We start from the raw sequence: 15,496 nt of genomic DNA on the forward strand, positions 1-15,496 counted from the left end.
CAGTAAGAGAACGAAGCATTGTATCATCGATATTATTCGCGTCAGGCCACCCCACTGATGACGTCACAAGCTAGGTAGCCAGCCCATGTTTCTGTAACACTCGTTACATCCTGCAGTATTTAATTATCACTTTATTAATGCTTTTAAATACTTAACCCTTTACTTTTTATGTAGATTAAAGTTGAAGCAGAATGTCATAAGCAAGGATGGTGTGCGGAATAAAGGTGATTTATTAAGTGGATGGAGCCTTTAGCTGATCCCTTCCTGTGATTGGCTGTTGTGTGAATGTCAACAAAGAGTTTCTACCAAATGATATGCCATTTATTATGCACCCCATACCATCTGTGGGCGGAGCTTGGAACCTCCTACCCGAGCACAACAACCCGCCTTATGGGTTGCTGTTTGGCTATTTGTAGTGCGTTGGAAAAAAACTAGATGGCGCTAGTTGTATTTTGTGGGGTAATTTGTTATAAGTGTAATTTGATGTCAACAGATGGCGTAAGCTGTACCTTATGGCCACTGTTGACCAGCCAGTTGATAGTGTTCTCCTCTGCCGACAGGCCCACAAACATAATCGAACGCACAAAATACTTGAATGTGGCCAATTTTTGGGTGGACTCCTTTACATTTACTGTGTAATAGTTATACTTGTATATAATAATATGTATTAAGAGTAAACGCTTAACATGTAATAATAATAAAAGCAAAGTCAGAAGCTACACGCCTGTCTCTACATGTCTTGTGTGTTAATTTTGGGCGCTCTTGTACTTGTGCGCTAGCTGGCGTTCACACCTGATCTCGCCTGCAAGGACTAGATTTAGTCAATCATAATGATAATAATGTGCATTTATTTAGGGGAATAAATTTTTGGGCCCACTCGGAAATAATGGGGCTCAGAAATAATCGAAACATTATAATAATTAATTTTTGTTGTATTAAAAACACAAAAATACCATAGGGAAACATCGCATCTATTGAAGATACAGCGATGATATATTTGTAAGTGTGAAAACCCTCCTGGAATTGTCGCGATTAAAGGATCTACTTATCCGCAACTCAGTGCTTAACTTTACCCATTAACTAGGCATCGATGGTACTCTCCCTTTCCTCCATGTCAACGTGAGGACCTAAGACAACTTTCACCACAGAAGATTATACTAAACCCACCAACACTGGAATGTGTATTAATGGTCAGACAGATATAAGAATAGTGTATTAAACGCAATTATACTCAGAGCCCTTACTCATTGTCCTGACTGGTATAAAATCTACAAGGAACTGTAGAAAAGCCTTCAAGTATTAGGTACACGAATTGAGAAATCAACACCCATATCAGAAGATATTTAGAAAAATTGTGTAATACGCTTTCCATTAGGAACCGTTTTCCATTTGTAGGTAGTAACTAAGTGATAGTAGCCTATCCACCGCTGCCCATTGGATGGGGGGCGGTGTGCAGGACAAACATGTCAATTGTGACACTAGCTCTCAACATATGTCAGTTGCTTAATTTAGAAACTGTACTTGTGATCGATCTCGAACCCATTAATGATATGACGACTTATACTGAATTTTGTAACTAGCTCATCAAGACTGTAACTTGCTTAGCTAAATGAATTATGGGGTTCAGTCCCTGAGCCCATTATGTGCCTCTGTAACCCTTTCCACTACCGCCCACAGGATGGGTATGGGGTGCATAATAAGTGACCTAGACTAACAACGCTTTCCATAAAACTATTACAAAATCTACTATGAGCTCTTTTTGATGCAAAATTTAGCCATTTTTGTCACAACTGTTATAATCTCATCCCTTTAATAATCATAGTAACCGAAATATTCATATTTTTTATATACAAGAGATGAAACAGAAAGTCATAAGCTAGATCTGTGTGTCGCTCTTGAAGACGTCAGTAAGGAGACGGAGTTTTAGCAAATACCTTCCTGTGATTGGCTGTTGCTGGGAATGCCAACATTCTTTCTATAATTAAATGCAAACTAAGAAATACGTCTTTTTGCACAACAATATCTTTATTCAAATACAACCTCTTCGTTTTGTACAAGATAGAAACTTCCATCTAACTGAATAATCGCGTCAGTAAGAGAACGAAGCATTGTATCATCGATATTATTCGCGTCAGGCCACCCCATTGATGACGTCACAAGCTAGGTAGCCAGCCCATGTTTCTGTAACACTCGTTACATCCTGCAGTATTTAATTATCACTTTATTAATGCTTTTAAATACTTAACCCTTTACTTTTTATGTAGATTAAAGTTGAAGCAGAATGTCATAAGCAAGGATGGTGTGCGGAATAAAGGTGATTTATTAAGTGGATGGAGCCTTTAGCTGATCCCTTCCTGTGATTGGCTGTTGTGTGAATGTCAACAAAGAGTTTCTACCAAATGATATGCCATTTATTATGCACCCCATACCATCTGTGGGCGGAGCTTGGAACCTCCTACCCGAGCACAACAACCCGCCTTATGGGTTGCTGTTTGGCTATTTGTAGTGCGTTGGAAAAAAACTAGATGGCGCTAGTTGTATTTTGTGGGGTAATTTGTTATAAGTGTAATTTGATGTCAACAGATGGCGTAAGCTGTACCTTATGGCCACTGTTGACCAGCCAGTTGATAGTGTTCTCCTCTGCCGACAGGCCCACAAACATAATCGAACGCACAAAATACTTGAATGTGGCCAATTTTTGGGTGGACTCCTTTACATTTACTGTGTAATAGTTATACTTGTATATAATAATATGTATTAAGAGTAAACGCTTAACATGTAATAATAATAAAAGCAAAGTCAGAAGCTACACGCCTGTCTCTACATGTCTTGTGTGTTAATTTTGGGCGCTCTTGTACTTGTGCGCTAGCTGGCGTTCACACCTGATCTCGCCTGCAAGGACTAGATTTAGTCAATCATAATGATAATAATGTGCATTTATTTAGGGGAATAAATTTTTGGGCCCACTCGGAAATAATGGGGCTCAGAAATAATCGAAACATTATAATAATTAATTTTTGTTGTATTAAAAACACAAAAATACCATAGGGAAACATCGCATCTATTGAAGATACAGCGATGATATATTTGTATGTGTGAAAACCCTCCTGGAATTGTCGCGATTAAAGGATCTACTTATCCGCAACTCAGTGCTTAACTTTACCCATTAACTAGGCATCGATGGTACTCTCCCTTTCCTCCATGTCAACGTGAGGACCTAAGACAACTTTCACCACAGAAGATTATACTAAACCCACCAACACTGGAATGTGTATTAATGGTCAGACAGATATAAGAATAGTGTATTAAACGCAATTATACTCAGAGCCCTTACTCATTATCCTGACTGGTATAAAATCTACAAGGAACTGTAGAAAAGCCTTCAAGTATTAGGTACACGAATTGAGAAATCAACACCCATATCAGAAGATATTTAGAAAAATTGTGTAATACGCTTTCCATTAGGAACCGTTTTCCATTTGTAGGTAGTAACTAAGTGATAGTAGCCTCCACCGCTGCCCATTGGATGGGGGGCGGTGTGCAGGACAAACATGTCAATTGTGACACTAGCTCTCCACATATGTCAGTTGCTTAATTTAGAAACTGTACTTGTGATCGATCTCGAACCCATTAATGATATGACGACTTATACTGAATTTTGTAACTAGCTCATCAAGACTGTAACTTGCTTAGCTAAATGAATTGTGGGGTTCAGTCCCTGAGCCCATTATGTGCCTCTGTAACCCTTTCCACTACCGCCCACAGGATGGGTATGGGGTGCATAATAAGTGACCTAGACTAACAACGCTTTCCATAAAACTATTACAAAATCTACTATGAGCTCTTTTTGATGCAAAATTTAGCCATTTTTGTCACAACTGTTATAATCTCATCCCTTTAATAATCATAGTAACCGAAATATTCATATTTTTTATATACAAGAGATGAAACAGAAAGTCATAAGCTAGATCTGTGTGTCGCTCTTGAAGACGTCAGTAAGGAGACGGAGTTTTAGCAAATACCTTCCTGTGATTGGCTGTTGCTGGGAATGCCAACATTCTTTCTATAATTAAATGCAAACTAAGAAATACGTCTTTTTGCACAACAATATCTTTATTTCAAACACAACCTCTTTGTTTTGTACAAGATAGAAACTTCCATCTAACTGAATAATCGCGTCAGTAAGAGAACGAAGCATTGTATCATCGATATTATTCGCGTCAGGCCACCCCACTGATGACGTCACAAGCTAGGTAGCCAGCCCATGTTTCTGTAACACTCGTTACATCCTGCAGTATTTATTTATCACTTTATTAATGCTTTTAAATATTTAACCCTTCACTTTTTATGTAGATTAAAGTTGAAGCAGAATGTCATAAGTAAGGATGGTGTGCTGAATAAAGGTGATTTATTAAGTGGATGGAGCCTTTAGCTGATCCCTTCCTATGATTGGCTATTGTGAGAATGTCAACAAAGAGTTTCTACCAATGATATGCCATTTATTATGCACCCCATACCATCTGTGGGCGGAGCTTGGAACCTCCTACCCGAGCACAACAACCCGCCTTATGGGTTGCTGTTTGGCTATTTGTAGTGCGTTGGAAAAAAACTAGATGGCGCTAGTTGTATTTTGTGGGGTAATTTGTTATAAGTGTAATTTGATGTCAACAGATGGCGTAAGCTGTACCTTATGGCCACTGTTGACCAGCCAGTTGATAGTGTTCTCCTCTGCCGACAGGCCCACAAACATAATCGAACGCACAAAATACTTGAATGTGGCCAATTTTTGGGTGGACTCCTTTACATTTACTGTGTAATAGTTATACTTGTATATAATAATATGTATTAAGAGTAAACGCTTAACATGTAATAATAATAAAAGCAAAGTCAGAAGCTACACGCCTGTCTCTACATGTCTTGTGTGTTAATTTTGGGCGCTCTTGTACTTGTGCGCTAGCTGGCGTTCACACCTGATCTCGCCTGCAAGGACTAGATTTAGTCAATCATAATGATAATAATGTGCATTTATTTAGGGGAATAAATTTTTGGGCCCACTCGGAAATAATGGGGCTCAGAAATAATCGAAACATTATAATAATTAATTTTTGTTGTATTAAAAACACAAAAATACCTTAGGGAAACATCGCATCTATTGAAGATACAGCGATGATATATTTGTAAGTGTGAAAACCCTCCTGGAATTGTCGCGATTAAAGGATCTACTTATCCGCAACTCAGTGCTTAACTTTACCCATTAACTAGGCATCGATGGTACTCTCCCTTTCCTCCATGTCAACGTGAGGACCTAAGACAACTTTCACCACAGAAGATTATACTAAACCCACCAACACTGGAATGTGTATTAATGGTCAGACAGATATAAGAATAGTGTATTAAACGCAATTATACTCAGAGCCCTTACTCATTGTCCTGACTGGTATAAAATCTACAAGGAACTGTAGAAAAGCCTTCAAGTATTAGGTACACGAATTGAGAAATCAACACCCATATCAGAAGATATTTAGAAAAATTGTGTAATACGCTTTCCATTAGGAACCGTTTTCCATTTGTAGGTAATAACTAAGTGATAGTAGCCTATCCACCGCTGCCCATTGGATGGGGGGCGGTGTGCAGGACAAACATGTCAATTGTGACACTAGCTCTCAACATATGTCAGTTGCTTAATTTAGAAACTGTACTTGTGATCGATCTCGAACCCATTAATGATATGACGACTTATACTGAATTTTGTAACTAGCTCATCAAGACTGTAACTTGCTTAGCTAAATGAATTGTGGGGTTCAGTCCCTGAGCCCATTATGTGCCTCTGTAACCCTTTCCACTACCGCCCACAGGATGGGTATGGGGTGCATAATAAGTGACCTAGACTAACAACGCTTTCCATAAAACTATTACAAAATCTACTATGAGCTCTTTTTGATGCAAAATTTAGCCATTTTTGTCACAACTGTTATAATCTCATCCCTTTAATAATCATAGTAACCGAAATATTCATATTTTTTATATACAAGAGATGAAACAGAAAGTCATAAGCTAGATCTGTGTGTCGCTCTTGAAGACGTCAGTAAGGAGACGGAGTTTTAGCAAATACCTTCCTGTGATTGGCTGTTGCTGGGAATGCCAACATTCTTTCTATAATTAAATGCAAACTAAGAAATACGTCTTTTTGCACAACAATATCTTTATTCAAATACAACCTCTTTGTTTTGTACAAGATAGAAACTTCCATCTAACTGAATAATCGCGTCAGTAAGAGAACGAAGCATTGTATCATCGATATTATTCGCGTCAGGCCACCCCACTGATGACGTCACAAGCTAGGTAGCCAGCCCATGTTTCTGTAACACTCGTTACATCCTGCAGTATTTAATTATCACTTTATTAATGCTTTTAAATACTTAACCCTTTACTTTTTATGTAGATTAAAGTTGAAGCAGAATGTCATAAGCAAGGATGGTGTGCGGAATAAAGGTGATTTATTAAGTGGATGGAGCCTTTAGCTGATCCCTTCCTGTGATTGGCTGTTGTGTGAATGTCAACAAAGAGTTTCTACCAAATGATATGCCATTTATTATGCACCCCATACCATCTGTGGGCGGAGCTTGGAACCTCCTACCCGAGCACAACAACCCGCCTTATGGGTTGCTGTTTGGCTATTTGTAGTGCGTTGGAAAAAAACTAGATGGCGCTAGTTGTATTTTGTGGGGTAATTTGTTATAAGTGTAATTTGATGTCAACAGATGGCGTAAGCTGTACCTTATGGCCACTGTTGACCAGCCAGTTGATAGTGTTCTCCTCTGCCGACAGGCCCACAAACATAATCGAACGCACAAAATACTTGAATGTGGCCAATTTTTGGGTGGACTCCTTTACATTTACTGTGTAATAGTTATACTTGTATATAATAATATGTATTAAGAGTAAACGCTTAACATGTAATAATAATAAAAGCAAAGTCAGAAGCTACACGCCTGTCTCTACATGTCTTGTGTGTTAATTTTGGGCGCTCTTGTACTTGTGCGCTAGCTGGCGTTCACACCTGATCTCGCCTGCAAGGACTAGATTTAGTCAATCATAATGATAATAATGTGCATTTATTTAGGGGAATAAATTTTTGGGCCCACTCGGAAATAATGGGGCTCAGAAATAATCGAAACATTATAATAATTAATTTTTGTTGTATTAAAAACACAAAAATACCATAGGGAAACATCGCATCTATTGAAGATACAGCGATGATATATTTGTATGTGTGAAAACCCTCCTGGAATTGTCGCGATTAAAGGATCTTCTTGTCCGCAACTCAGTGCTTAACTTTACCCATTAACTAGGCATCGATGGTACTCTCCCTTTCCTCCATGTCAACGTGAGGACCTAAGACAACTTTCACCACAGAAGATTATACTAAACCCACCAACACTGGAATGTGTATTAATGGTCAGACAGATATAAGAATAGTGTATTAAACGCAATTATACTCAGAGCCCTTACTCATTGTCCTGACTGGTATAAAATCTACAAGGAACTGTAGAAAAGCCTTCAAGTATTAGGTACACGAATTGAGAAATCAACACCCATATCAGAAGATATTTAGAAAAATTGTGTAATACGCTTTCCATTAGGAACCGTTTTCCATTTGTAGGTAGTAACTAAGTGATAGTAGCCTATCCACCGCTGCCCATTGGATGGGGGGCGGTGTGCAGGACAAACATGTCAATTGTGACACTAGCTCTCAACATATGTCAGTTGCTTAATTTAGAAACTGTACTTGTGATCGATCTCGAACCCATTAATGATATGACGACTTATACTGAATTTTGTAACTAGCTCATCAAGACTGTAACTTGCTTAGCTAAATGAATTGTGGGGTTCAGTCCCTGAGCCCATTATGTGCCTCTGTAACCCTTTCCACTACCGCCCACAGGATGGGTATGGGGTGCATAATAAGTGACCTAGACTAACAACGCTTTCCATAAAACTATTACAAAATCTACTATGAGCTCTTTTTGATGCAAAATTTAGCCATTTTTGTCACAACTGTTATAATCTCATCCCTTTAATAATCATAGTAACCGAAATATTCATATTTTTTATATACAAGAGATGAAACAGAAAGTCATAAGCTAGATCTGTGTGTCGCTCCTGAAGACATCAGTAAGGAGACGGAGTATTAGCAAATACCTTCCTGTGATTGGCTGTTGCTGGGAATGCCAACATTCTTTCTATAATTAAATGCAAACGTAGAAATACGTCTTTTTGCACAACAATATCTTTATTCAAATATAACCTCTTCGTTTTGTACAAGATAGAAATTTCCATCTAACTGAATAATCGCGTCAGTAAGAGAACGAAGCATTGTATCATCGATATTATTCGCGTCAGGCCACCCCACTGATGACGTCACAAGCTAGGTAGCCAGCCCATGTTTCTGTAACACTCGTTACATCCTGCAGTATTTAATTATCACTTTATTAATGCTTTTAAATACTTAACCCTTTACTTTTTATGTAGATTAAAGTTGAAGCAGAATGTCATAAGCAAGGATGGTGTGCGGAATAAAGGTGATTTATTAAGTGGATGGAGCCTTTAGCTGATCCCTTCCTGTGATTGGCTGTTGTGTGAATGTCAACAAAGAGTTTCTACCAAATGATATGCCATTTATTATGCACCCCATACTATCTGTGGGCGGAGCTTGGAACCTCCTACCCGAGCACAACAACCCGCCTTATGGGTTGCTGTTTGGCTATTTGTAGTGCGTTGGAAAAAAACTAGATGGCGCTAGTTGTATTTTGTGGGGTAATTTGTTATAAGTGTAATTTGATGTCAACAGATGGCGTAAGCTGTACCTTATGGCCACTGTTGACCAGCCAGTTGATAGTGTTCTCCTCTGCCGACAGGCCCACAAACATAATCGAACGCACAAAATACTTGAATGTGGCCAATTTTTGGGTGGACTCCTTTACATTTACTGTGTAATAGTTATACTTGTATATAATAATATGTATTAAGAGTAAACGCTTAACATGTAATAATAATAAAAGCAAAGTCAGAAGCTACACGCCTGTCTCTACATGTCTTGTGTGTTAATTTTGGGCGCTCTTGTACTTGTGCGCTAGCTGGCGTTCACAACTGATCTCGCCTGCAAGGACTAGATTTAGTCAATCATAATGATAATAATGTGCATTTATTTAGGGGAATAAATTTTTGGGCCCACTCGGAAATAATGGGGCTCAGAAATAATCGAAACATTATAATAATTAATTTTTGTTGTATTAAAAACACAAAAATACCATAGGGAAACATCGCATCTATTGAAGATACAGCGATGATATATTTGTAAGTGTGAAAACCCTCCTGGAATTGTCGCGATTAAAGGATCTACTTATCCGCAACTCAGTGCTTAACTTTACCCATTAACTAGGCATCGATGGTACTCTCCCTTTCCTCCATGTCAACGTGAGGACCTAAGACAACTTTCACCACAGAAGATTATACTAAACCCACCAACACTGGAATGTGTATTAATGGTCAGACAGATATAAGAATAGTGTATTAAACGCAATTATACTCAGAGCCCTTACTCATTGTCCTGACTGGTATAAAATCTACAAGGAACTGTAGAAAAGCCTTCAAGTATTAGGTACACGAATTGAGAAATCAACACCCATATCAGAAGATATTTAGAAAAATTGTGTAATACGCTTTCCATTAGGAACCGTTTTCCATTTGTAGGTAGTAACTAAGTGATAGTAGCCTATCCACCGCTGCCCATTGGATGGGGGGCGGTGTGCAGGACAAACATGTCAATTGTGACACTAGCTCTCAACATATGTCAGTTGCTTAATTTAGAAACTGTACTTGTGATCGATCTCGAACCCATTAATGATATGACGACTTATACTGAATTTTGTAACTAGCTCATCAAGACTGTAACTTGCTTAGCTAAATGAATTGTGGGGTTCAGTCCCTGAGCCCATTATGTGCCTCTGTAACCCTTTCCACTACCGCCCACAGGATGGGTATGGGGTGCATAATAAGTGACCTAGACTAACAACGCTTTCCATAAAACTATTACAAAATCTACTATGAGCTCTTTTTGATGCAAAATTTAGCCATTTTTGTCACAACTGTTATAATCTCATCCCTTTAATAATCATAGTAACCGAAATATTCATATTTTTTATATACAAGAGATGAAACAGAAAGTCATAAGCTAGATCTGTGTGTCGCTCCTGAAGACATCAGTAAGGAGACGGAGTATTAGCAAATACCTTCCTGTGATTGGCTGTTGCTGGGAATGCCAACATTCTTTCTATAATTAAATGCAAACGTAGAAATACGTCTTTTTGCACAACAATATCTTTATTCAAATATAACCTCTTCGTTTTGTACAAGATAGAAATTTCCATCTAACTGAATAATCGCGTCAGTAAGAGAACGAAGCATTGTATCATCGATATTATTCGCGTCAGGCCACCCCACTGATGACGTCACAAGCTAGGTAGCCAGCCCATGTTTCTGTAACACTCGTTACATCCTGCAGTATTTAATTATCACTTTATTAATGCTTTTAAATACTTAACCCTTTACTTTTTATGTAGATTAAAGTTGAAGCAGAATGTCATAAGCAAGGATGGTGTGCGGAATAAAGGTGATTTATTAAGTGGATGGAGCCTTTAGCTGATCCCTTCCTGTGATTGGCTGTTGTGTGAATGTCAACAAAGAGTTTCTACCAAATGATATGCCATTTATTATGCACCCCATACTATCTGTGGGCGGAGCTTGGAACCTCCTACCCGAGCACAACAACCCGCCTTATGGGTTGCTGTTTGGCTATTTGTAGTGCGTTGGAAAAAAACTAGATGGCGCTAGTTGTATTTTGTGGGGTAATTTGTTATAAGTGTAATTTGATGTCAACAGATGGCGTAAGCTGTACCTTATGGCCACTGTTGACCAGCCAGTTGATAGTGTTCTCCTCTGCCGACAGGCCCACAAACATAATCGAACGCACAAAATACTTGAATGTGGCCAATTTTTGGGTGGACTCCTTTACATTTACTGTGTAATAGTTATACTTGTATATAATAATATGTATTAAGAGTAAACGCTTAACATGTAATAATAATAAAAGCAAAGTCAGAAGCTACACGCCTGTCTCTACATGTCTTGTGTGTTAATTTTGGGCGCTCTTGTACTTGTGCGCTAGCTGGCGTTCACAACTGATCTCGCCTGCAAGGACTAGATTTAGTCAATCATAATGATAATAATGTGCATTTATTTAGGGGAATAAATTTTTGGGCCCACTCGGAAATAATGGGGCTCAGAAATAATCGAAACATTATAATAATTAATTTTTGTTGTATTAAAAACACAAAAATACCATAGGGAAACATCGCATCTATTGAAGATACAGCGATGATATATTTGTATGTGTGAAAACCCTCCTGGAATTGTCGCGATTAAAGGATCTACTTATCCGCAACTCAGTGCTTAACTTTACCCATTAACTAGGCATCGATGGTACTCTCCCTTTCCTCCATGTCAACGTGAGGACCTAAGACAACTTTCACCACAGAAGATTATACTAAACCCACCAACACTGGAATGTGTATTAATGGTCAGACAGATATAAGAATAGTGTATTAAACGCAATTATACTCAGAGCCCTTACTCATTGTCCTGACTGGTATAAAATCTACAAGGAACTGTAGAAAAGCCTTCAAGTATTAGGTACACGAATTGAGAAATCAACACCCATATCAGAAGATATTTAGAAAAATTGTGTAATACGCTTTCCATTAGGAACCGTTTTCCATTTGTAGGTAGTAACTAAGTGATAGTAGCCTATCCACCGCTGCCCATTGGATGGGGGGCGGTGTGCTGGACAAACATGTCAATTGTGACACTAGCTCTCCACATATGTCAGTTGCTTAATTTAGAAACTGTACTTGTGATCGATCTCGAACCCATTAATGATATGACGACTTATACTGAATTTTGTAACCAGCTCATCAAGACTGTAACTTGCTTAGCTAAATGAATTGTGGGGTTCAGTCCCTGAGCCCATTATGTGCCTATGTAACCCTTTCCACTACCGCCCACAGGATGGGTATGGGGTGCATAATAAGTGACCTAGACTAACAACGCTTTCCATAAAACTATTACAAAATCTACTATGAGCTCTTTTTGATGCAAAATTTAGCCATTTTTGTCACAACTGTTATAATCTTATCCCTTTAATAATCATAGTAACCGAAATATTCATATTTTTTATATACAAGAGATGAAACAGAAAGCCATAAGCTAGATCTGTATGTCGCTCTTGAAGACGTCAGTAAGGATACGGAGTTTTAGCAAATACCTTCCTGTGATTGGCTGTTGCTGGGAATGCCAACATTCTTTCTATAATTAAATGCAAACTAAGAAATACGTCTTTTTGCACAACAATATCTTTATTTCAAACACAACCTCTTTGTTTTGTACAAGATAGAAACTTCCATCTAACTGAATAATCGCGTCAGTAAGAGAACGGAGCATTGTATCATCGATATTATTTGCGAAAGGCAACCCCCATTGATGACGTCACAAGCTAGGTAGCCAGCCCATGTTTCTGTAACACTCGTTACATCCTGCAGTATTTATTTATCACTTTATTAATGCTTTTAAATATTTAACCCTTCACTTTTTATGTAGATTAAAGTTGAAGCAGAATGTCATAAGTAAGGATGGTGTGCGGAATAAAGGTGATTTATTAAGTGGATGGAGCCTTTAGCTGATCCCTTCCTATGATTGGCTATTGTGAGAATGTCAACAAAGAGTTTCTACCAATGATATGCCATTTATTATGCACCCCATACCATCTGTGGGCGGAGCTTGGAACCTCCTACCCGAGCACAACAACCCATCTTATGGGTTGCTGTTTGGCTATTTATAGTGCGTTGGAAAAAAAAGAGATGGCGCTAGTTGTATTTTGTGGGGTAATTTGTTATAAGTGTAATTTGATGTCAACAGATGGCGTAAGCTGTATCTTATGGCCACTGTTGACCAGCCAGTTGATAGTGGAGGATGACAGTCATTCATGAGGGCATAGCTATACCTGACGAATGTGACTGTCCCTTCACCGAATAGGAACTAATCAGAGCCAAAAAAGGTGGTAAGGACACTGCACCAGGTGCTGATAACATTACATGCTCAATGATCGCACATGCAGGTCCTGCTGGAGAACAAGGAATATTGGACGTCATCAATGCATCTTGGCAGCAAGGCACACTACCAACCTCTTGGAAGAAAGCAGACATCATACCGATTCCTAAGCCGAAAGAACCTGGCAATTACAGACCCATTTCATTAACATCATGCATTAGTAAAACTGCGGAACGGATGGTCTTAAATAGGCTACTGTGGAAGATTGGAGACCTTCATAAACACATATTTGGCTTCACTAGAGGTGTAGGTACTGCCAACTGCATATAGCAACATTACTAGGAACAGTTAACTCGGGTCCAGCTATAGTGGTCTTCCTTGATCTAGAAAAAGCATTTGAACTTGCAAGCCCGCAAGCAATACTACACACCTTAGTTAAAAAAGGTGTAAAGGGAAAAATGCTAGCATGGATTCAAGATTACCTACGTCACAGGTATGCCAGAGTAAAGTTGCAAGGACAAGTGTCGGACTACCACTTGCACGAGAATGGGACTCCACAAGGAGGAGTCCTCAGTCCTAGTCTTTTTAACATCCTTATGGAAAACCTTGTTACCATGACCTTTACAGAAGGGGTTAAATTGCTAAGCTATGCTGATGATATAGCATTAGTCATTACAGGTCCTTCACTTCTAAATAAAGCTCAAGGTGCTTTAGATAAAGTGACATCTGAATGCAGTGTTTTAGGGCTAAAAATATCTGCACAGAAGTCTAAGGCAATGAGACTAGGTGGCAAGGCTCCAGACAGGCACCTACGCATTCAGGACATTAACCTTCAGTGGGTTACACAATATCGATATCTCGGAGTGTGGATTGATTTTAAAATGACATTCAATAAGCAAATTCAATATCTAAAGGAGAAAGCAAAATCACGAATAAATATAATGAGAGCAATCACAGGGCCCCGTCACAGAGTGTTGAGAATGTTTTACATACACGCCGTTCGTTCCCTGGTTGATTATGCAGCGCCTGCCTTACTCACTCTTTCTCCTGGTCAGTGGGCAAACGTTGAGGTTCTTCAAAATGATGCATTGCGAATCATAACAGGTGCTCCCAGATGGACTAAAATACTGAACCTAAGACTAGAAACAAAGCTAACGTCGATTGAAATAAGGGTAAAGGGGATTGCTGCGTGCATGCTGACCAAGATATTGACTAGACCTAGAATCAGTTCCCTTAAAGATATAATCACTGGAGCACTATCTCTGGACAGAAGAGCCTCCAATGGCAACAGGTGGACCCATTGTGCGATAAACACCATCAATACGTTCGATATGGCAAACACAGTCACTGAGAGGGGTGTCGACGACATACATGCAGACTTTGTTATACAAGCCCCTTGGGAATCTCTGCCAGCAGACTAAGATTATGGCTCTTGAAGAAAAGAAGACCCAGACAAATCCTCATCTGCTACGTAACATTGCACAGATGGGTGCTGTGGGTGCAGTTTATAGAATTCCTAACACTGATGTGTCCGAATTCAACTCAAACCTTAGAAATCTAATACTTGATAACAGACTGAACAAAAACCACCTAATTATCGCAGGGGACTTTAATATTGACCTCTGCGAGCCAGAACACCCTACTGCTGTTAGCTTCCTCAACTGTATGAATTCCTGCTTCCTCATACCCTTAATCACTAGACCTACTAGAATCACTGATAGCACTGCCACGACTCTAGATCACATCTGGACAAACATAACCTCTCCGCTTACTTCAGGTATAATCACAATCAGGTATAGTTTTATTACTAAATGTTCATGGATTAGGTTGCATAGTTGAGGAAATGGTGATAAGGTTTGTGATTTTGTGTACCTTGACTTCAGCAGATTTTGATAGTGGTGCAAAATTGATAGGGGCTCGGATCATTGGGAATGTTGACTGAAGTTGATTAGGTCATGGCTATACCAAAGGAAATTAGTATAAATGGGGTTAAGTTGGGAGAAGTGTTGTAAGTAGTGCCTAAAAGCTCTCCTTGGACCTCGGTTATTCGGAAGATTATGGTTTAGACTGCAATAGTTGCAGAATTGGCAAATAAAAAATACCGATGCCCTATATAGTTTTGAAATGGTTAAGACTACCAGAGGCAGTTTAATGCTGACAAATGTAAGGTTTGGGGGCTAGGTAAAGATGAGATAGATGTTGTAGATTGTTAAGAGTATTAAATTTTTTGCAGGTGGTAAATTCTCCCCGAGCTGGCACTGCTCTCCAGCCTGGGATGTTGATTGGTTAGTCTTCAACTGCCTCCCAACATGGTAGTGAGGAACGTGGAAAG

Source organism: Procambarus clarkii, chromosome 72 (assembly GCF_040958095.1).
Source record: "Procambarus clarkii isolate CNS0578487 chromosome 72, FALCON_Pclarkii_2.0, whole genome shotgun sequence".
Classification (NCBI taxonomy): Eukaryota; Metazoa; Arthropoda; class Malacostraca; order Decapoda; family Cambaridae; genus Procambarus; species Procambarus clarkii.